Source organism: Anomaloglossus baeobatrachus, chromosome 11 (genome assembly GCF_048569485.1).
Source record: "Anomaloglossus baeobatrachus isolate aAnoBae1 chromosome 11, aAnoBae1.hap1, whole genome shotgun sequence".
NCBI lineage: Eukaryota > Metazoa > Chordata > Amphibia > Anura > Aromobatidae > Anomaloglossus > Anomaloglossus baeobatrachus.
The window spans coordinates 36,392,313-36,414,455 of record NC_134363.1 but is presented as its reverse complement, the minus strand read 5'-3'; the positions used below and the strand labels follow the sequence as shown (position 1 = coordinate 36,414,455).

Sequence of the window (22,143 nt, the reverse complement as noted above, 5' to 3'; positions counted from 1 at the left end):
AAATTGTATCAGTAAAAACAGTAGCTCAGGACACAAAAAATAAGCCCACTGGAGTCCTACGTATAGACATTTCTATAATTATAAATTATACTGAATCATGTCCCATAAACCAATATATTAACCAACTCATCTGCTCCCGCTTTATATCACAACAGCATGACAGATTCCAAGGACATTTTTTTTAAATTTAATGTTAAATAAATATTTTTGGGTCTAAAAATTATTTTTACAATTGGGTTTCATTAATCAATTTTGCAGCACTTGCTTTCTATAGTTTCTGTGTTACTAACTGAAAAGAATCCATGGACATTTTTTTTTGTGTTAAATATATATTTTTGGGTCTAAAAATTATTTCTTCTATTGGGTTTCATTGAAAAATAATTGCATCATTTGTCTTCTATAGTTTCTGTGTTGCTAACTGAGAAGAATCCGTGTTCATTTTTTTGGGGTAAATAAATATTTTTGGGTCCAAAGATTTTGGGTCAAAAAATATATTTGGGTCTAAACGTTATTTTTACAATTGGGTTTCATTGAAAAAAAAAGAAATTGCAGCATTTGTCTTCTATAGTTTCTGTGTTGCTAACTAAGAAGAATCCATGGACTTTTTTGTGGTAAATAAATATTTTTGGGTCCAACAATTTTGGGTCTAAAAATATTTTTGGGTCTAAAAATTATTTTTTGCAATTGGGTTTCATTTAAAAATTTTGCAGAATTTGCCTTCTATAGTTTCAGTGTTGCTAACTGAGAAAAATCTATGGACTTTTTATAGTTAAATATTTTGGGGTCTAAAAATGTTAGGTCTAAAAATTATTTTTACAATTGGGTTTCATTAAAAAAAATGCAGAATTTGCCTTCTATAATTTCTGTTTTGTTAATGGAGAAGAACTCGTGGACATTTTTTTAATTAAATACATTTTTTTGGGTCTAAAAATGTTGGGTCTATAAATATTTATGGGTCTAAAAATAACTTTTACAATTGGATTTCATTAAAAAAAATTGCAGCATTTGCCTTCTTTAGTTTCTGTGTTGCTAACTGAGAAGAATCCGTGGAATTTTTTTAGTTAAATAAATGTTTTTGGGTCTAAAAATGTTGGGTCTAAAAATATTTTTTGGGTCTAAAAAGTATTTTTACAATTGAGTTCCATTAATTTTTGCAGCATTTGCCTTCTATAGTTTCTGTGTTGGTAACTGAGAAGAATCTGTGGACATTTTTTTTAATTAAATATTTTGGGGTCTAAAAATTTTGGGTGTAAAATATTTTTGTGTCTAAAAATTATTTTTACAATTGGGTTTCATTTAAAAAAAATTGCAGCATCTGCCTTCTATAGTTTCTGTGTTGCTAACTGAGAAGAATCTGTGGACATTTTTTAGTTAAATATTTTTGGATCTAAAAATTTGGGGTTTAAAAATTATTTTTACAATTGAGTTTCATTAAAAAATTTGCAGAATGTGCCTTCTATAGTTTCTGTGCTGCTAACTGAGGACATCCGTGGCCATTTTTTTTGTAAAATAAATATTTTTAAGTCTAAAAATTATTTTTACAATTGGCTTTCATAAAGCAAAAATTGTAGCATTTTACTTCTATAGTTTCTGTGTTGCTAACTGAGAGGAATCCGTGGACATTTTGTTTTTAGTTAAATAACTATTTTTGGGTCTAAAAATTATTTTTACAATTGGGTTTCATTAATCAATTTTGCAGCACTTGCCTTCTATAGTTTCTGTGTTACTAACTGAAAAGAATCCATGGACATTTTTTTTTGAGTGTTAAATATATATTTTTGGGTCTAAAAATTATTTTTCCAATTGGGTTTCATTTAAAAATAATTGTACCATTTGTCTTCTATAGTTTCTGTGTTGCTAACTGAGAAGAATCCGTCAACATTTTTTGGGGGTAAATAAATATTTTTGGGTCCAAAAATTTTGGGGCAAAAAATAATTTTGGGTCTAAAGGTTATTTTTACAATTGGGTTTCATTGAAAAAAACAATTGCAGCATTTGTCTTCTATAGTTTCTGTGTTGTTAACTAAGACTTTTTTTGTGGTAAATAAATCCATAGACTTTTTTTGTGGTAAATAAATATTTTTGGGTCTAAAAATATTTTTGGGTCTAAAAATAATTTTTTGCAATTGGGTTTCATTTAAAAATGTTGCAGCATTTGCCTTCTATAGTTTCAGTGTTGCTAACTGAGAAAAATCTGTGGACTTTTTTTAGTTAAATATTTTGGGGTCTAAAAATGTTCGGTCTAAAAATATTTTTGTGTCTAAAAATTATTTTTACAATTGGGTTTCATTAAAAAAAATTCAGCATTTGCCTTCTATAATTTCTGTTTTGTTAACGGAGAAGAACTTGTGGACATTTTTTTAGTTAAATACGTATTTTTGGGTCTAAAAATTTTGGGTCTAAAAATATTTATGGGCCTAAAAATTATTTTTACAATTGCGTTTCATTTAAAAATGTTGTAGCATTTGCCTTCGATAGTTTCTGTATTGCTGAGATGAAACCATGGACATTTTTTTTCGGTAAATAAACATTTGTGGGTCGAAAAATGTTGGGTCTGAAAAATATTTTCGTGTCTAAAAATTATTTTTACAATTCGGTTTCATTAAAAAAGAAATTTCAGCATTTGTCTTCTATAGTTTCTGTGTTGCTAACTGAGAAGAATCCGTGGACATTTTTGGGGGGTAAATAAATATTTTTGGGTTTAAACATTTTGGGTCTAAAAATATTTTTGGGTCTAAAAATTATTTTTACAATTGGGTTTCATTAATTTTTTTTGCAGCATTTACCTATATTTTCTCGTTCTGATAGTCGGTTGGAAGGTTTGTAACTACTCTCACCTGGTTTATGGCCGCAGACCACATTAATGATGAATGTTCAGGGAAACAAAGAGCTTGTGAAAGACAAGGGGTGCAACATTTTTAATGAAACCCAATTGCAAAAATGTTTTTTATTCCCATAGTTATCTTGAGGATACATCCCCTTTAAATCCTATACAGATGATATGATACAATGTAGCCATACAGGGAGGGTAACAAAAACGTTTACAAATGTAACGGATTATTCCAATTGACTTTTCACGTTGCAAATGGAAACCCTCGCTGTATTGACAAATGTTATTTAAATACCTGGATTAAGACTTGTGCATAAAAAGCAAATATTGTAGCAGGTAATCCCATTGTGAGAGCGGTGAATAAGAAATCCGTCACAAGCCGGGATATTATACTTAAAGGGTAAGCGGCCAACGCTAAACCCATAGGGACGCGCATGACGAAGCATCTTCTGCAACTAAGTAACTGACAAGAGCTGAAAGCACAAAAGGTACAAGGGGTTTTGGCACACTCGGTCATTTTCTGTATCTATTAGGTCATAAATAATTAAATACACGTGTTCAAGAATGTGATTAGGGTGGAGAACATAAAAAAAGCCCTGCAAACTATTACAGGCTTAGTGCGTCCACCTACGAATCCAGATTTACACAAATATTGAGTCACTTTGTAATTACATTATATTAGTAACTAGCTGTAGTACTCGGCATTGCCCTGGATAGTAACTCTTTTTATCTCTCTCCCACTCTCCCTCTCTCCCACTCTCCCTCTCACCCACTCTCCCTCTCACCCACTCTCCCTCTCACCCACTCTCCCTCTCACCCACTCTCCCGCTCTCCCACTCTCCCTCTCACCCACTCTCCCTCTCACCCACTCTCCCTCTCACCCACTCTCCCACTCTCCCACTCTCCCTCTCACCAACTCTCCCTCTCACCCACTCTCCCGCTCTCCCACTCTCCCTCTCACCCACTCTCCATCTCACCCACTCTCCTACTCTCCCACTCTCCCTCTCACCCACTCTCCCTCTCACCCACTCTCCCTCTCACCCACTCTCCAACTCTCCCTCTCTCCCTCTCACCCACTCTCCCACTCTCCCTCTCTCCCTCTCACCCACTCTCCCTCTCACCCACTCTCCCTCTCACCCACTCTCCCACTCTCCCACTCTCCCGCTCTCCCACTCTCCCTCTCACCCACTCTCCCTCTCTCCCTCTCACCCACTCTCCCTCTCACCCACTCTCCCTCTCTCCCACTCTCCCTCTCACCCACTCTCCCTCTCACCCACTCTCCCTCTCTCCCCCCTGCCACACTCTTTCTCCCACTCTTCCTCTCACCCACTCTCCCACTCCCTCTCTGTCTCCCTCCCTCCCCCACTCACCACCAAAATCACATTAACTGACACATAAGCTTCTTATACTAAGAATGTCCTTCGTTACCTATAGCAACCAATCACAGCTCCTACTAATGGCCTATAGTAAAATAGAACAAGAGCTGTGATTGGTTGCTATAGGCCACCTGAAAAATATACAGGGTAACTGTCCAAACAGCCAATATATTACCACAGACATCCAAACAGTTTATGTGTGTGTCTTTTTCTATGTGTCTCTTCCTGTGTATGTATCTCTTTTTGTGTGTCTATTTCTGTGTGTATTTCTTTCTGTGTGTCTCTTTCAGTGTAGCTCTTTCCGTGTGTCTCTTTCTGTGTTTGGCTTTTGGTGTATGTCTCTTTCAGTGTATGTGTTTTTCCTGTGTATGTATCTCTTTCTGTGTATGTATCTCTTTCTGTGTGTCTCTCTTTCTGTGTGTGTCTTTATCTGTGTGTGTCTCTTTCTGTGTATGTATCTCTTTCAGTATATATGTCTCTTCCTGTGTATGTATCTCTTTCCGTGTGTGTCTCTTTCTGTGTGTATCTTTCAGTGTATGTGTCTCTTCCTGTGTATGTATCTCTTTTTGTGTGTCTCTTGCTGTGTGTGTGTGTGTGTGTATGTGTCTATTTCCGTGTGTGTATCTTTCTATCTCTTTCTGTGTGTCTCTTTCTGTGTATTTCTTTCCTTGTGTCTCTTTCTGTGTCTCTTTCTGTGTGTGTATTTCTTTTGTTTGTGTGTCTCTTTCGGTGTGTCTCTTTCTGTGTGTGTATTTCTTTCTTTGTGTGTCTCTTTCTGTGTGTTTCTTTCAGTGTAGCTGTCCTTTCCTGTGTACGTATCTCTTTTTGTGGGTCTCTTTCTGTGTGTGTCTCTTTCTCAGTGTGGCTTTTGGTGTATGTCTCTTTCAGTGTATGTGTCTTTTCCTGCGTATGTATCTCTTTCTGTGTGTGTCTCTCTTTCTGTGTGTGTCTCTCTTTCTGTGTGTATGTCTCTTTCTGTGTATGTATCTCTTTCTGTGTGTGTCTCTTTCTGTGTGTGTCTCTTTCTGTGTATGTATCTCTTTCAGTATATATGTCTATTCCTGTGTATGTATCTCTTTCCGTTTGTATCTCTTTCTGTGTGTATCTTTCAGTGTATGTGTCTCTTCCTGTGTATGTATCTCTTTTTGTGTGTCTCTTTCTGTGTGTGTGTGCGTGTGTGTGTGTTTGTGTGTCTATTTCCATGTGTGTATCTTTCTGTGTATCTCTTTCTGTGTGTCTTTTTCTGTGTATTTCTTTCTTTGTGTCTCTTTCTGTGTGTGTATTTCTTTTGTTTGTGTGTCTCTTTCTGTGTGTCTCTTTCTGTGTGTGTATTTCTTTGTGTGTCTCTTTCTGTGTGTTTCTTTCAGTGTAGCTGTCCTTTCCTGTGCATGTATCTCTTTCTGTGGGTCTCTTTCTGTGTGTGTCTCTTTCTCAGTGTGTCTTTTGGTGTATGTCTCTTTCAGTGTATGTGTCTTTTCCTGCGTATGTATCTCTTTCTGTGTGTGTGTGTCACTATCTGTGTGTGTCTCTCTTTCTGTGTGTATGTCTCTTTCTGTGTATGTATCTCTTTCTGTGTGTGTCTCTTTCAGTGTACATGTCTCTTCCTGTGTAGGTATATATTTTTGTGTGTCTCTATCTGTGTGTGTGTGTGTGTGTGTGTGTGTGTCTGTTTATTTCTGTGTGTGTCTCTTTCTTTGTGTCTCTTTCTGTATGTTAATGTGTGTATCTTTCTGTGTATGTGTCTCTTTCTGTGTATGTGTCTCTTTCTGTGCGCCTCTTTCTGGGTGTGTGTCTCTTTCTGTGGGTCTCTTTCTGTGTGTGTCTCTTTCTCAGTGTGGCTTTTGGTGTGCGTCTCTTTCAGTGTACATGTCTCTTCCTGCGTAGGTATCTATTTTTGTGTGTCTCTTTCTGTGTGTGTGTGTGTCTGTTATTTCTGTGTGTCTCTTTCTTTGTGTCTCTTTCTGTATGTTAATGTGTGTGTGTATCTTTCTGTGTATGTGTCTCTTTCTGTGTATGTGTCTCTTTCTGTGTGCCTCTTTCTGGGTGTGTGTCTCTTTCTGTGGGTCTCTTTCTGTGTGTGTCTCTTTCTCAGTGTGGCTTTTGGTGTACGTCTCTTTCAGTGTATGTGTCTTTTCCCGCATATGTATCTCTTTCTGTGTGTGTGTCTCTCTTTCTGTGTGTATGTCTCTTTCTGTGTGTGTGTCTCTTTCAGTGTACATGTCTCTTCCTGTGTAGGTATCTATTTTTGTGTGTCTCTTTCTGTGTGTGTGTGTGTGTGTGTGTGTCTGTTTATTTCTGTGTGTGTCTCTTTCTTTGTGTCTCTTTCTGTATGTGTGTGTATCTTTCTGTGTATGTGTATCTTTCTGTGTGCCTCTTTCTGGGTGTTTGTCTCTTTCTGTGTGTGTCTATTTCTGAGTGTATCTTTCGGTGTGTGTCTCTTTCAGAGTATATGTTTCTTCCTGTATATGTGTCTCTTTCTGTGTGTCTCTTTCTGTGTGTATGTGTGTGTGTCTCTTTCTGTGTAGGTATCTATTTTTGTGTGTCTCTTTCTGTGTGTGTGTGTGTGCGTGTGTATGTGTGTGTGTGTGTCTGTTTATTTCTGTGTGTGTCTCTTTCTTTGTGTCTCTTTCTGTATGTGTATGTGTGTGTATCTTTCTGTGTAGGTGTCTCTTTCTGTGTATGTGTCTCTTTCTGTGTGCCTCTTTCTGGGTGTGTGTCTCTTTCTGTGTGTCTCTTTCTGTTTGTGTATTTCTTTTGTTTGTGTGTCTCTTTCTGTGTGTGTCTATTTCTGAGTGTATCTTTCGGTGTGTGTCTCTTTCAGAGTATATGTTTCTTCCTGTATATGTGTCTCTTTCTGTGTATCTCTTTCTGTGTGTCTCTTTCTGTGTATTTCTTTCTTTGTGTCTCTTTCTGTGTGTGTATTTCTTTTGTTTGTGTGTCTCTTTCTGTGTGTCTCTTTCTGTGTGTGTATTTCTTTGTTTGTGTGTCTCTTTCTGTGTATTTCTTTCAGTGTAGCTGTCCTTTCCTGTGTATGTATCTCTTTCTGTGGGTCTCTTTCTGTGTGTGTCTCTTTCTCAGTGTGGCTTTTGGTGTATGTCTCTTTCAGTGTATGTGTCTTTTCCTGCGTATGTATCTCTTTCTGTGTGTGTGTCTCTTTCTGTGTGTGTCTCTCTTTCTGTGTGTATGTCTCTTTCTATGTATGTATCTCTTTCTGTGTGTGTGTCTCTTTCAGTATACATGTCTCTTCCTGTGTAGGGATCTATTTTTGTGTGTCTCTTTCTGTGTGTGTGTGTGTGTGTGTGTGTGTCTGTTTATTTCTGTGTGTGTCTCTTTCTTTGTGTCTCTTTCTGTATGTTAATGTGTGTGTGTATCTTTCTGTGTCTCTTTCTGTGTATGTGTCTCTTTCTGTGTGCCTCTTTCTGGGTGTGTGTCTCTTTCTGTGGGTCTCTTTCTGTGTGTGTCTCTTTCTCAGTGTGGCTTTTGGTGTACGTCTCTTTCAGTGTATGTGTCTTTTCCTGCGTATGTATCTCTTTCTGTGTGTGTGTGTGTGTGTGTGTGTGTCTTTCTGTGTGTGTCTCCCTTTCTGTGTGTATGTCTCTTTCTGTGTATGTATCTCTTTCTGTGTGTGTATCTCTTTCAGTGTACATGTCTCTTCCTGTGTAGGTATCTATTTTTGTGTGTCTCTTTCTGTGTGTGTGTGTGTGTGTGTCTGTTTATTTCTGTGTGTGTCTTTTTCTTTGTGTCTCTTTCTGTATGTTAATGTGTGTGTGTGTATCTTTCTGTGTATGTCTCTTTCTGTGGATGTGTCTCTTTCTGTGTGCCTCTTTCTGGGTGTGTGTCTCTTTCAGTATGTGTCTATTTCTGAGTGTATCTTTTGGTGTGTGTCTCTTTCAGAGTATATGTTTCTTCCTGTATATCTGTTTCTTTCTGTGTGTCTCTTTCTGTGTGTATGTGTGTGTGTCTCTTTCTGTGTAGGTATCTATTTTTGTGTGTCTCTTTCTGTGTGTGTGTGTGTGTGTGTGTGTTTATTTCTGTGTGTGTCTCTTTCTTTGTGTCTCTTTCTGGATGTGTATGTGTGTGTATCTTTCTGTGTATGTGTCTCTTTCTGTGTGCCTCTTTCTGGGTGTGTGTCTCTTTCTGTGTGTGTCTATTTTTGAGTGTATCTTTCGGTGTGTCTCTTTCAGAGTATATGTTTCTTCCTGTATATGTGTCTCTTTCTGTGTATCTCTTTCTGTGTGTCTCTTTCTTTGTGTATCTTTCTGTGTGTCTCTTTCTGTGTGTGTATTTCTTTTGTTTGTGTGTCTCTTTCTGTGTGTCTCTTTCTGTGTATTTCTTTCAGTGCAGCTGTCCTTTCCTGTGTATGTATCTCTTTCTGTGGGTCTCTTTCTGTGTGTGTCTCTTTCTCAGTGTGGCTTTTGGTGTATGTCTCTTTCAGTGTATGTGTCTTTTCCTGCGTATGTATCTCTTTCTGTGTGTGTGTCTCTTTCTGTGTGTGTCTCTCTTTCTGTGTGTATGTCTCTTTCTGTGTATGTATCTCTTTCTGTGTATGTGTCTCTTTCAGTGTACATGTCTCTTCCTGTGTAGGTATCTATTTTTGTGTGTCTCTTTCTGTGTGTGTGTGTGTGTGTGTGTGTGTGTCTGTTTATTTCTGTGTGTGTCTCTTTCTTTGTGTCTCTTTCTGTATGTGTGTGTATCTTTCTGTGTATGTGTCTCTTTCTGTGTGCCTCTTTCTGGGTGTGTGTCTCTTTCTGTGTGTGTCTATTTCTGAGTGTATCTTTCGGTGTGTGTCTCTTTCAGAGTATATGTTTCTTCCTGTATATGTGTCTCTTTCTGTGTGTCTCTTTCTGTGTGTATGTGTGTGTGTCTCTTTCTGTGTAGGTATCTATTTTTGTGTGTCTCTTTCTGTGTGTGTGTGTGCGTGTGTGTATGTGTGTGTGTGTGTGTGTGTCTGTTTATTTCTGTGTGTGTCTCTTTCTTTGTGTCTCTTTCTGTATGTGTATGTGTGTGTATCTTTCTGTGTAGGTGTCTCTTTCTGTGTATGTGTCTCTTTCTGTGTGCCTCTTTCTGGGTGTGTGTCTCTTTCTGTGTGTCTCTTTCTGTTTGTGTATTTCTTTTGTTTGTGTGTCTCTTTCTGTGTGTGTCTATTTCTGAGTGTATCTTTCGGTGTGTGTCTCTTTCAGAGTATATGTTTCTTCCTGTATATGTGTCTCTTTCTGTGTATCTCTTTCTGTGTGTCTCTTTCTGTGTATTTCTTTCTTTGTGTCTCTTTCTGTGTGTCTCTTTCTGTGTGTGTATTTCTTTTGTTTGTGTGTCTCTTTCTGTGTGTCTCTTTCTGTGTGTCTCTTTCTGTGTGTGTATTTCTTTGTTTGTGTGTCTCTTTCTGTGTATTTCTTTCAGTGTAGCTGTCCTTTCCTGTGTATGTATCTCTTTCTGTGGGTCTCTTTCTGTGTGTGTCTCTTTCTCAGTGTGGCTTTTGGTGTATGTCTCTTTCAGTGTATGTGTCTTTTCCTGCGTATGTATCTCTTTCTGTGTGTGTGTCTCTTTCTGTGTGTGTCTCTCTTTCTGTGTGTATGTCTCTTTCTATGTATGTATCTCTTTCTGTGTGTGTGTCTCTTTCAGTATACATGTCTGTTCCTGTGTAGGTATCTATTTTTGTGTGTCTCTTTCTGTGTGTGTGTGTGTGTGTGTGTGTGTCTGTTTATTTCTGTGTGTGTCTCTTTCTTTGTGTCTCTTTCTGTATGTTAATGTGTGTGTGTATCTTTCTGTGTCTCTTTCTGTGTATGTGTCTCTTTCTGTGTGCCTCTTTCTGGGTGTGTGTCTCTTTCTGTGGGTCTCTTTCTGTGTGTGTCTCTTTCTCAGTGTGGCTTTTGGTGTACGTCTCTTTCAGTGTATGTGTCTTTTCCTGCGTATGTATCTCTTTCTGTGTGTGTGTGTGTGTCTTTCTGTGTGTGTCTCCCTTTCTGTGTGTATGTCTCTTTCTGTGTATGTATCTCTTTCTGTGTGTGTGTCTCTTTCAGTGTACATGTCTCTTCCTGTGTAGGTATCTATTTTTGTGTGTCTCTTTCTGTGTGTGTGTGTGTGTGTGTGTGTGTTTATTTCTGTGTGTGTCTCTTTCTTTGTGTCTCTTTCTGTATGTTAATGTGTGTGTTTGTATCTTTCTGTGTATGTGTCTCTTTCTGTGGATGTGTCTCTTTCTGTGTGCCTCTTTCTGGGTGTGTGTCTCTTTCAATATGTGTCTATTTCTGAGTGTATCTTTTGGTGTGTGTCTCTTTCAGAGTATATGTTTCTTCCTGTATATCTGTTTCTTTCTGTGTGTCTCTTTCTGTGTGTATGTGTGTGTGTCTCTTTCTGTGTAGGTATCTATTTTTGTGTGTCTCTTTCTGTGTGTGTGTGTGTGTGTGTGTGTTTATTTCTGTGTGTGTCTCTTTCTTTGTGTCTCTTTCTGGATGTGTATGTGTGTGTATCTTTCTGTGTATGTGTCTCTTTCTGTGTGCCTCTTTCTGGGTGTGTGTCTCTTTCTGTGTGTGTCTATTTTTGAGTGTATCTTTCGGTGTGTCTCTTTCAGAGTATATGTTTCTTCCTGTATATGTGTCTCTTTCTGTGTATCTCTTTCTGTGTGTCTCTTTCTTTGTGTATCTTTCTGTGTGTCTCTTTCTGTGTGTGTATTTCTTTTGTTTGTGTGTCTCTTTCTGTGTGTCTCTTTCTGTGTATTTCTTTCAGTGTAGCTGTCCTTTCCTGTGTATATATCTCTTTCTGTGGGTCTCTTTCTGTGTGTGTCTCTTTCTCAGTGTGGCTTTTGGTGTATGTCTCTTTCAGTGTATGTGTCTTTTCCTGCGTATGTATCTTTCTGTGTGTGTGTCTCTTTCTGTGTGTGTCTCTCTTTCTGTGTGTATGTCTCTTTCTGTGTATGTATCTCTTTCTGTGTATGTGTCTCTTTCAGTGTACATGTCTCTTCCTGTGTAGGTATCTATTTTTGTGTGTCTCTTTCTGTGTGTGTGTGTGTGTGTGTGTGTCTGTTTATTTCTGTGTGTGTCTCTTTCTTTGTGTCTCTTTCTGTATGTGTGTGTATCTTTCTGTGTATGTGTCTCTTTCTGTGTGCCTCTTTCTGGGTGTGTGTCTCTTTCTGTGTGTGTCTATTTCTGAGTGTATCTTTCGGTGTGTGTCTCTTTCAGAGTATATGTTTCTTCCTGTATATGTGTCTCTTTCTGTGTGTCTCTTTCTGTGTGTATGTGTGTGTGTCTCTTTCTATGTACGTATCTATTTTTGTGTGTCTCTTTCTGTGTGTGTGTGTGCGTGTGTGTATGTGTGTGTGTGTGTCTGTGTGTGTGTGTGTGTGTGTCTGTTTATTTCTGTGTGTGTCTCTTTCTTTGTGTCTCTTTCTGTATGTGTATGTGTGTGTATCTTTCTGTGTAGGTGTCTCTTTATGTGTATGTGTCTCTTTCTGTGTGCCTCTTTCTGGGTGTGTGTCTCTTTCTGTGTGTCTCTTTCTGTGTGTGTATTTCTTTGTTTGTGTGTCTCTTTCTGTGTATTTCTTTCAGTGTAGCTGTCCTTTCCTGTGTATGTATCTCTTTCTGTGGGTCTTTCTGTGTGTGTCTCTTTCTCAGTGTGGCTTTTGGTGTATGTCTCTTTCAGTGTATGTGTCTTTTCCTGCGTATGTATCTCTTTCTGTGTGTGTGTGTCTCTTTCTGTGTGTGTCTCTCTTTCTGTGTGTATGTCTCTTTCTATGTATGTATCTCTTTCTGTGTGTGTGTCTCTTTCAGTATACATGTCTCTTCCTGTGTAGGTATCTATTTTTGTGTGTCTCTTTCTGTGTGTGTGTGTGTGTCTCTGTTTATTTCTGTGTGTGTCTCTTTCTTTGTGTCTCTTTCTGTATGTTAATGTGTGTGTGTATCTTTCTGTGTCTCTCTCTGTGTATGTGTCTCTTTCTGTGTGCCTCTTTCTGGGTGTGTGTCTCTTTCTGTGGGTCTCTTTCTGTGTGTGTCTCTTTCTCAGTGTGGCTTTTGGTGTACGTCTCTTTCAGTGTATGTGTCTTTTCCTGCGTATGTATCTCTTTCTGTGTGTGTGTGTGTGTGTGTGTGTGTCTTTCTGTGTGTGTCTCCCTTTCTGTGTGTATGTCTCTTTCTGTGTATGTATCTCTTTCTGTGTGTGTGTCTCTTTCAGTGTACATGTCTCTTCCTGTGTAGGTATCTATTTTTGTGTGTCTCTTTCTGTGTGTGTGTGTGTGTGTGTGTCTGTTTATTATTGTGTGTGTCTCTTTCTTTGTGTCTCTTTCTGTATGTTAATGTGTGTGTGTGTGTGTGTGTGTATCTTTCTGTGTATGTGTCTCTTTCTGTGGATGTGTCTCTTTCTGTGTGCCTCTTTCTGGGTGTGTGTCTCTTTCAGTATGTGTCTATTTCTGAGTGTATCTTTTGGTGTGTGTCTCTTTCAGAGTATATGTTTCTTCCTGTATATCTGTTTCTTTCTGTGTGTCTCTTTCTGTGTGTATGTGTGTGTGTCTCTTTCTGTGTAGGTATCTATTTTTTTGTGTGTCTCTTTCTGTGTTTGTGTGTGTGTGTGTGTGTGTGTGTGTGTGTGTGTGTGTGTGTGTGTGTGTGTTTATTTCTGTGTGTGTCTCTTTCTTTGTGTCTCTTTCTGGATGTGTATGTGTGTGTATCTTTCTGTGTATGTGTCTCTTTCTGTGTGCCTCTTTCTGGGTGTGTGTCTCTTTCTGTGTGTGTCTATTTTTGAGTGTATCTTTCGGTGTGTCTCTTTCAGAGTATATGTTTCTTCCTGTATATGTGTCTCTTTCTGTGTATCTCTTTCTGTGTGTCTCTTTCTTTGTGTATCTTTCTGTGTGTCTTTCTGTGTGTGTATTTCTTTTGTTTGTGTGTCTCTTTCTGTGTGTCTCTTTCTGTGTATTTCTTTCAGTGTAGCTGTCCTTTCCTGTGTATGTATCTCTTTCTGTGGGTCTCTTTCTGTGTGTGTCTCTTTCTCAGTGTGGCTTTTGGTGTATGTCTCTTTCAGTGTATGTGTCTTTTCCTGCGTATGTATCTCTTTCTGTGTGTGTGTCTCTTTCTGTGTGTGTCTCTCTTTCTGTGTGTATGTCTCTTTCTGTGTATGTATCTCTTTCTGTGTGTGTGTCTCTTTCAGTATACATGTATCTTCCTGTGTAGGTATCTATTTTTGTGTGTCTCTTTCTGTGTGTGTGTGTGTGTGTGTGTGTCTGTTTATTTCTGTGTGTGTCTCTTTCTTTGTGTCTCTTTCTGTATGTTAATGTGTGTGTGTATCTTTCTGTGTCTCTTTCTGTGTATGTGTCTCTTTCTGTGTGCCTCTTTCTGGGTGTGTGTCTCTTTCTGTGGCTCTCTTTCTGTGTGTGTCTCTTTCTCAGTGTGTCTTTTGGTGTACGTCTCTTTCAGTGTATGTGTCTTTTCCTGCGTATATATCTCTTTCTGTGTGTGTGTGTCTCTTTCTGTGTGTGTCTCCCTTTCTGTGTGTATGTCTCTTTCTGTGTATGTATCTCTTTCTCTGTGTGTGTCTCAGTGTACATGTCTCTTCCTGTGTAGGTATCTATTTTTGTGTGTATCTTTCTGTGTGTGTGTGTGTGTGTGTCTGTTTATTTCTGTGTGTGTCTCTTTCTTTGTGTCTCTTTCTGTATGTTAATGTGTGTTTGTATCTTTCTGTGTATGTGTCTCTTTCTGTGTATGTCTCTTTCTGTGTGCCTCTTTCTGGGTGTGTGTCTCTTTCAGTGTGTGTCTATTTCTGAGTGTATCTTTTGGTGTGTGTCTATTTCAGAGTATATGTTTCCTCCTGTATATCTGTTTCTTTCTGTGTGTCTCTTTCTGTGTGTATGTGTGTGTGTCTCTTTCTGTGTAGGTATCTATTTTTGTGTGTCTCTTTCTGTGTGTGTGTGTGTCTGTTTATTTCTGTGTGTGTCTCTTTCTTTGTGTCTCTTTCTGTATGTGTATGTGTGTGTATCTTTCTGTGTATGTGTCTCTTTCTGTGTATGTGTCTCTTTCTGTGTGCCTCTTTCTGGGTGTGTGTCTCTTTCTGTGTGTGTCTATTTCTGAGTGTATCTTTCGGTGTGTGTCTCTTTCAGAGTATATGTTTCTTCCTGTATATGTGTCTCTTTCTGTGTATCTCTTTCTGTGTGTCTCTTTCTGTGTATTTCTTTCTTTGTGTCTCTTTCTGTGTGTCTCTTTCTGTGTGTATTTCTTTTGTTTGTGTGTCTCTTTCTGTGTGTCTCTTTCTGTGTGTGTATTTTTTTTCTTTGTGTGTCTCTTTCTGTGTATTTCTTTCAGTGTAGCTGTCCTTTCCTGTGTATGTATCTCTTTCTGTGGGTCTCTTTCTGTGTGTGTCTCTTTCTCAGTGTGGCTTTTGGTGTATGTCTCTTTCAGTGTATGTGTCTTTTCCTGCGTATGTATCTCTTTCTGTGTGTGTGTCTCTTTCTGTGTGTCTCTCTCTTTCTGTGTGTATGTCTCTTTCTGTGTATGTATCTCTTTCTGTGTGTGTGTGTCTCTTTCAGTATACATGTCTCTTCCTGTGTAGGTATCTATTTTTGTGTGTCTCTTTCTGTGTGTGTGTGTGTGTGTGTGTCTGTTTATTTCTGTGTGTGTCTCTTTCTTTGTGTCTCTTTCTGTATGTTAATGTGTGTGTGTGTGTCTCTTTCTGTGTATGTGTCTCTTTCTGTGTATGTGTCTCTTTCTGTGTGCCTCTTTCTGGGTGTGTGTCTCTTTCTGTGGGTCTCTTTCTGTGTGTGTCTCTTTCTCAGTGTGGCTTTTGGTGTACGTCTCTTTCAGTGTATGTGTCTTTTCCTGCGTATGCATCTCTTTCTGTGTGTGTGTCTCTTTCTGTGTGTGTCTCTCTTTCTGTGTGTATGTCTCTTTCTGTGTATGTATCTCTTTCTGTGTGTGTCTCTTTCAGTGTGCATGTCTTTTCCTGTGTAGGTATCTATTTTTGTGTCTCTTTCTGTGTGTGTGTGTGTGTGTCTGTTTATTTCTGTGTGTGTCTCTTTCTGTATGTTAATGTGTGTATGTATCTTTCTGTGTATGTGTCTCTTTCTGTGTGCCTCTTTCTGGGTGTGTGTCTCTTTCAGTGTGTGTCTATTTCTGAGTGTGTCTTTCGGTGTCTGTCTCTTTCAGAATATATGTTTCTTCCTGTATATCTGTTTCTTTCTGTGTGTCTCTTTCTGTGTGTATGTGTGTGTGTCTCTTTCTGTGTAGGTATCTATTTTTGTGTGTCTCTTTCTGTGTGTGTGTGTCTGTTTATTTCTGTGTGTGTCTCTTTCTTTGTGTCTCTTTCTGTATGTGTATGTGTGTGTATCTTTCTGTGTATGTGTCTCTTTCTGTGTATGTGTCTCTTTCTGTGTGCCTCTTTCTGGGTGTGTGTCTCTTTCTGTGGGTCTCTTTCTGTGTGTGTCTCTTTCTCAGTGTGGCTTTTGGTGTACGTCTCTTTCAGTGTATGTGTCTTTTCCTGCGTATGCATCTCTTTCTGTGTGTGTGTCTCTTTCTGTGTGTGTCTCTCTTTCTGTGTGTATGTCTCTTTCTGTGTATGTATCTCTTTCTGTGTGTGTCTCTTTCAGTGTGCATGTCTTTTCCTGTGTAGGTATCTATTTTTGTGTCTCTTTCTGTGTGTGTGTGTGTGTGTGTGTCTGTTTATTTCTGTGTGTGTCTCTTTCTGTATGTTAATGTGTGTATGTATCTTTCTGTGTATGTGTCTCTTTCTGTGTGCCTCTTTCTGGGTGTGTGTCTCTTTCAGTGTGTGTCTATTTCTGAGTGTGTCTTTCGGTGTCTGTCTCTTTCAGAATATATGTTTCTTCCTGTATATCTGTTTCTTTCTGTGTGTCTCTTTCTGTGTGTATGTGTGTGTGTCTCTTTCTGTGTAGGTATCTATTTTTGTGTGTCTCTTTCTGTGTGTGTGTGTCTGTTTATTTCTGTGTGTGTCTCTTTCTTTGTGTCTCTTTCTGTATGTGTATGTGTGTGTATCTTTCTGTGTATGTGTCTCTTTCTGTGTATGTGTCTCTTTCTGTGTGCCTCTTTCTGGGTGTGTGTCTCTTTCTGTGTGTGTCTATTTCTGAGTGTATGTTTCGTTGTGTGTCTCTTTCAGAGTATATGTTTCTTCCTATATATGTGTCTCTTTCTGTGTGTCTCTTTCTCTGTGTATGTGTGTGTGTGTGTGTGTGTGTGTCTCTTTCTGTGTGTATGAGTCTCTTTATGTATCTCTTTCTCTGTCCATAGTAGTAGTCTATAATAACAGATCCGTTCCCAGCTCCATTGATTTTAATGTAAGCAGCAGGTTTTTTGGTGAATAACTGTAAAACGCGGGGTTTAATTTTCCCCTCAAAACATAGTCTATGATTGTAATTGTGACGTTGCAGATTCCTTTAGCGGACATACATCTATATATATATAATTGCCTTATTCTGTCTGTCTGTCTGTCTTGCTCCAAAATTGTGTCCTTACGGTGACACAAAGCGGATTGGCCGCTAGGCTCGCCATGGCCCCGCCCCCCCGCACGGATTGGCCGCTCGCCCAGGCTCCGCCCCCACACAGATCGGCCGGCCGCTCGCCCAGGCTCCGCCCCCCACACGGATTGGCCTCTCGCCTCGGCACCCTGCACGTATTGGCAACTCGGCCACGCCCCGCCCCCCTCACGCAATGCACGCTCGCTTTGGCCCCGCCCCCCGCACGCATTCCCCGAAGCGACACCACGACTCCCAGGTGAGTACTGTACCCCCGGGAGCCCACATCAGCGTACGCCACCAACCCAGCCGACACATACCCTCGCATTGCTGGGGTTGCCGCCGTATGCTGGTGTGGGCTCCCGTGCGAGCGGGGGACGGGATACGCTGGTAACCATGGTAGCATAGTTACCAGCGCATCAAGGTCCTGCAGCGGCGGAACATACACACGCACACACATAACAACAGACACACACATCAAATCACACTCGCTCTCACACACACCTCACACACACATCACATCGCATCCACACACTCACAACATCCTGGGATATCGCTTGCTTCTTGGCGGCGATACTGTGCTGTGAGCTTCCAGGACCTGCCGGAGGATCACATGGCCAGAAGCATGTGGTATCTCCGGATGTTGTGAGTGTGAGCGCGTATGTGCAATATCTTCAATGTGTGTGTGTGTGAGTGTATGCGATTGGGTGTGTGTGAGTGTATGCAATCGGGTGTGTGCGTGTGTATGCGATCGGATCTGTGAGTGTCGGCAGAGGAGCACGGCATGCTGGAGGAGGCTGGGAGGAGAGAGGCTGATCCTGGAGAAGGCTGAGAGGGGGAGGCTGATGCTGGGGGAGGCTGGGAGGAGAGAGGCTGATGCTGGGGGAGGCTGATGCTGGGGGAGGCTGGGAGGGTGTAGGCTGATGCTGGGGGAGGTTGATGCTGGGGGAGGCTGGGAGGAGAGAGGCTGATGCTGGGGGAGGCTGGGAGGAGAGAGGCTGATGCTGTGGGAGGCTGATGCTGGGGGAGGCTGGGAGGGGGAGGCTGATGCTGGGGGAGGCTGGGAGGAGGGAGGCTGGGAGGAGAGAGGCTGATCCTGGGGAAGGCTAGGAGGGGGAGGCTGATGCTGGGGGAGGCTGGGAGGAGAGAGGCTGATGCTGGAGGAGGCTGGGAGGAGAGAGGCTGATGCTGGGGGAGGCTGGGAGGAGAGAGGCTGATGCTGGGGGAGGCTGGGAGGAGAGAGGCTGATGCTGGGGGAGGCTGGGAGGCGGAGGCTGATGCTGGGGGAGGCTGGGAGGTGGAGGCTGATGCTGGGGGAGGCTGGGAGGCAGAGACTGATGCTAGGGGAGGCTGGGAGGGGAGGCTGATGCTGGGGGAGGATGATGCTGGGGGAGGATGGGAGGGGGGAGGCTGAGAGAAGAGAGGCTGATGCTGGGGGAGGCTGAGGCTGGGGTAGGCTGGGAGGAGAGAGGCTGATGCTGGGGACAGAGATGCTGATGCTGGGGACAGAGAGGAGAAGCTGATGCTGGGAGGAGAGAGGCTGATGCTGGGAGGAGAGAGGCTGATGCTGGGAGGAGAGAGGCTGATGCTGGGGGCAGAGAGGCTGATGCTGGTGCAGCATGGGGGATGGAGCACGATGGGGGGGTGCGCAGCATGGGGGATGGAACACGATTGGGAGTGCGCAGCATGGGGGATGGAGCACGTTTGGGAGTGCGCAGCATGGGGGATGGAGCACGATGGGGAATGCGCAGCATGGGGGATGGAGCACGATGGGGAGTGTGCAGCTTGGGGGATGGAGCATGTTTGGGAGTGCGCAGCTTGGGGGATAGAGCACGATGGGGAGTGCGCAGCATGGGAGATGGAGCACGATGGGGAGTGCGCAGCATGGGGGATGGAGCACGATGGGGAGTGCGCAGCATGGGGGATGGAGCACGATGGGGAGTGCCCAGCATGGGGGGATGGAGCACGTTTGGGAGTGCGCAGCATGGTGGATGGAGCACGATGGGGAATGCGCAGCATGGGGGATGGAGCACAATGGGGAGTGCGCAGCATGGGAGATGGAGCACGATGGGGAATGCGCAGCATAGGGGATGGAGCACGATGGGGATTGCGCAGCATGGGGGATGGAGCACGATGGGAGGTGCACACCTCCCCCCAACACACACACACACACACGCACGCGCACTGCACAACACACCACACACATGCTGGGAACCACAAACACCGCCCTACACAGACACCCACACACACAGACAACGCTGCACACACACAACACCCAACACACAAACACCGCGGCATACATAAATATACGCACATACCGCACAACACACACATTGCACAAAACATACCTCCCCCCAAAACACACACACACACCCCACACCCACACAAACCACGCAACACACACACACAACGCTACAGACACACAGCGCTCCACAAACAGCGCAACACACATACAACACCGCTCTCACCCCCCGCCACACCCAGACAACACCCAGAACATGTACAGCGCCTACACAAACACTTGGTAACTACACACAACAACATCTATATATATATATATATAACAAAAATCATACATTAACTACACAATACGTAAATTCTAGAATACCCGATGCGTAGAATCGGGCCACCTTCTAGTGTATACATACACACATACATACGCTCAGCTTTATATATTAGATCTTCTAATGTTTCTGAGTTACATTCAGAGCTGCATTCACACTTCTGCTGATTTTTACTGGAAACAGCCAGCGTGCTCTCCCTAACAACTTACCTCAGGTCCTATTCTACAACGGGGCAATTACAGACGTTGCTGCTGTTATGTTGACTGTGTTGTTAGTGTAACCTCCTTCCTAATTTATATGGTGACAGTGTGAGAGACAAATATTTGGGATCGCCACATCCCCTGTTTTAACTACATCAAGTTACTGTGCAGGAATTGACAGAAGATGACACTTCCCAAAACACACATAACTAGAGCAAGAGCGGTTTGGACATTGAGCTAAAAGTATTGCTGAGAGATTTCAGCTCTGAAGGATGTAGAATTCTAAATACAGTTTTTGAATACAGTACAAGCTAAAACTCAAATTCAATGCAAGATAAGTAATCTAATAAATATGCTGTACATAGTAACTTAAAGAGCAGGATAGTGAGTGCAGCTCTGAAGTATAATAAAGGATGTAATTCAAGATCAGTACAAGATCAGTAATGTAATGTATATACACAGTAACAGCACCAGTAGAATAGTGAGTGCAGCTCTGGAGTATAATACAGGATGCAACTCAGGATCAGTAATGTAATGTATGTACACAGTGACTGCACCAGCAGAATAGTGAGTGCAGCTCTGGAGTATAATACAGGAGGCAACTCAGGATCAGTAATGTAATGTATGTACACAGTGACTGCACCAGCAGAATAGTGAGTGCAGCTCTGGAGGATAATACAGGAGGTAACTCAGGATCAGTAATGTAATGTATGTACACAGTGACTGCACCAGTAGAATAGTGAGTGCAGCTCTGGGGTATAATACACAATGTAACTCAGGATCAGTAATGTAATGTATGTATACAGTGACTGCACCAGCAGAATAGTGAGTGCAGCTCCGGAGTATAATACAGGAGGTAACTCAGGATCAGTAATGTAATGTATATACACAGTGACTGCACCAGCAGAATAGTGAGTGCAGCTCTGAAGTATAATAAAGGATGTAACTCAAGATCAGTACAAGATCAGTAATGTAATGTATATACACAGTAACAGCACCAGCAGAATAGTGAGTGCAGCTCTGGAGTATAATACAGGATCTAACTCAGGATCAGTAATGTAATGTATGTACACAGTGACTGCACCAGCAGAATAGTGAGTGCAGCTCTGGAGTATAATACAGGATGTAACTCAGGATCAGTAATGTGATATATTTACACAGAGATTAGGGTGTGTCATGAAACACTGATTGTTGGGTTCGGGGACCCCTCCTGCACTTCTGTAATTCCTATTCATCTCAAAGAGGAACTTGTGTGGACACTACCTTGTTTTCCTGAAGTTAGGAAACCCCTTCAGCTTTATATATGAATGATAAAAAGGGAACGTATTATGTAATGATGTATAAATGTTCTCATTTCTCCTGGTCTCCTGCTCATACTATAATGGAGCCAGGGGTGGCATGGTGGCTCGGTGGTTAGCACTGCAGTCTTGTGGTGGCTCAGTGGTTAGCACTGCAGTCTTGTGGTGGCTCAGTGGTTAGCACTGCAGTCTTGTGGTGGCTCAGTGGTTAGCACTGCAGTCTTGTGGTGGCTCAGTGGTTAGCACTTCAGTCTTGTGGTGGCTCAGTGGTTAGCACTGCAGTCTTGTGGTGGCTCAGTGGTTAGCACTTCAGTCTTGTGGTGGCTCAGTGGTTAGCACTGCAGTCTTGCAGCGCTGGGGTCCTGGGTTCGAATCCCACCAAGGACAATATCTGCAAGGAGTTTGTATGTTCTCCCCGTGTTTGCGTGGGTTTCCTCCGGGTTCTCCGGTTTCTTCCCACACTCCAAAGATATACTGATAGGGAATTTAGATTGTGAGCCCCAATGGGGACAGTGTTCCTGAGGAATGAAAATGTAAAACACTGCGGAATATGTTAGTGCTATATAAAAATAAAGATGTATTTATTTATTTAACCTTCTCTTCATTTCCAGGTCTCACCATTAAAGAACAGGTCAATCCTCCAGAGGTATCGCTGTGTCCAGCGTTAGTACATTTGTAGAAGATGCGACCATCACAGAATCAGGACCCTCCGAATCTGAGCTCTAGATACAGTAAAAGCCGGGATGGGACCGGTCGCTCTGGATTTGTTTGCACTTTATGTCTTTATGAATGGCTTTTATTGGGTAATATTGGGAGCTTTGCACTATTTATCACACCCAACAACTTCCGAGGATGGACCAAAATGCTGATTGGGTAGGGCCATGCATTTCAGGAGAAATTTATTTTGGACTGACTAATAAATACATTTTTTTATGTTAATTTATATTTGTAATTCCATATATAATATCTTTTTTCTTTTATTTTTTATTTTTTTTTAGTTAATAAAATTTTCCCAAAATCCACAAAGTGAATGTGTCCATTTTTAGCCTATAGCATCTATAGCTCAGTCCTGTAGGACTTGGCATCTGCTCACATTTGCCCGATGCTGATCTTGACCTTGATCATACTACATGACTGTATAAATTGGTCACATGATGTAATAAAGCAGACACTCTCAGTTCACCACAAAGCGTGTGCGCTGTATTGATTTCCCAAGTGCTTGAAAACAAATCTTATTAATTTGGAGTTTTAATGGCATAGAAGGAGTTTATTTCACTCACAAGGGCTAGGGCTTATTTTTTTCCATGAACAACAATCAAACATTATGCTTCAATTTACTTTGAAGGTGTATCTGTGGCGCTCCTGAGGCTTCAGTCGCCACAGTGTACTACACCTCACTTAAGGTGCAGTATTCATCTCGGGTAAGGAGTGGGTTAATC

At 41.5% G+C, this 22,143-nt stretch overlaps 1 protein-coding gene across 1 annotated transcript in view; it reads left to right on the top strand.

The window, feature by feature from the left end:
* Positions 1 to 21,893, top strand: part of LOC142256133 (cell adhesion molecule CEACAM1-like) — a 51,485-nt gene extending 29,592 nt beyond the window's left edge. The window contains exon 9 of the mRNA XM_075327672.1: positions 21,316 to 21,893. The gene's annotated coding sequence lies outside the window, so the exon portion shown is untranslated. The remainder of the gene's footprint in view (positions 1 to 21,315) is intronic.
* Positions 21,894 to 22,143: the final 250 nt, after the last annotated feature.